The sequence below is a fragment of the Neopelma chrysocephalum genome, unplaced genomic scaffold (assembly GCF_003984885.1).
Source record: "Neopelma chrysocephalum unplaced genomic scaffold, ASM398488v2 Primary Assembly neopelma1_180, whole genome shotgun sequence".
Lineage (NCBI taxonomy): Eukaryota > Metazoa > Chordata > Aves > Passeriformes > Pipridae > Neopelma > Neopelma chrysocephalum.
Genome location: NW_020897842.1, coordinates 690445 through 691107, shown reverse-complemented (window position 1 = coordinate 691107; position 663 = coordinate 690445). Strand labels below are relative to the sequence as shown.

Genomic DNA, 663 nt, shown 5'->3' with positions numbered 1-663 from the left:
GGGGGGGGGGGGGGGGGGGGGAACGCGCCGGGGGCTGAGCGGGGCCGGCGGAGCTCTCCGGTGAGAGGCTTCGGCGAGAGGGGCGGCGGAGCCGGGGCGGGGCGGGAGCCGTAGCCGGGGTTTCCCGGGCGGGCAGCACGGGCGGGGCGGAGGGAGGAGGAGGAGGAGGAGGGAGGTTCGCCGCGCCCAGGCTGCCGCTGCCCGATGGCTGCGGGGAGCTGAGCGGGCTGAGGAGGAGCCGAGCCCCAGCGACACCCCCCCTTCCTTGCCGCGGATCCCTCCTTCCCGCCCGGCTCTGCCGCCTTCCCCGGGACCCGCCGGGCGCAGCGCGGGCGGCTCCCCCCGCTCCTCCTCCGCCGCCTCCTCCTCCGCCCCCCCTTCCCTTCCCTTCCCCAGGCCGGCGGGACGCGGGCAGGACCGCGGGCGGCGGACGGACCGGCCCGGTTCATGAGCAGCGGCCGGCAGGGCAGGTAACCGTGTGTGTGAGGGGAAAGGAGGGCGGGGGTCCCCCTCGGAGCGGCGCCTCCCGCCCGCCGAGCCCCGGCCGGCCCCACCCCGGGGCCATCTTCGCTCGGCTCCCCCTCAGCCCCGCGCCTTCCCCTCCCCCGCGCTTCCTCCTTCTCCTGCCGCACTTCTCCTTTCTCCCTCTCCTTTTCCCCCCCC

General features: G+C 78.6%; 1 protein-coding gene across 3 annotated transcripts in view; it reads left to right on the top strand.

Moving 5' to 3' along the window:
- Positions 1-24: 24 nt before the first annotated feature.
- GNB1 (G protein subunit beta 1) overlaps positions 25-663 on the top strand; it is a 36399-nt gene continuing 35760 nt past the window's right edge. For 2 of the 3 annotated variants that reach the window (XM_027702044.1, XM_027702039.1), the window contains exon 1: positions 132-470. The gene's annotated coding sequence lies outside the window, so the exon portion shown is untranslated. Of the gene's footprint in view, positions 61-131; positions 471-663 lie in introns of those variants that run through there. The other variant, XM_027702041.1, reaches the window with a different exon arrangement.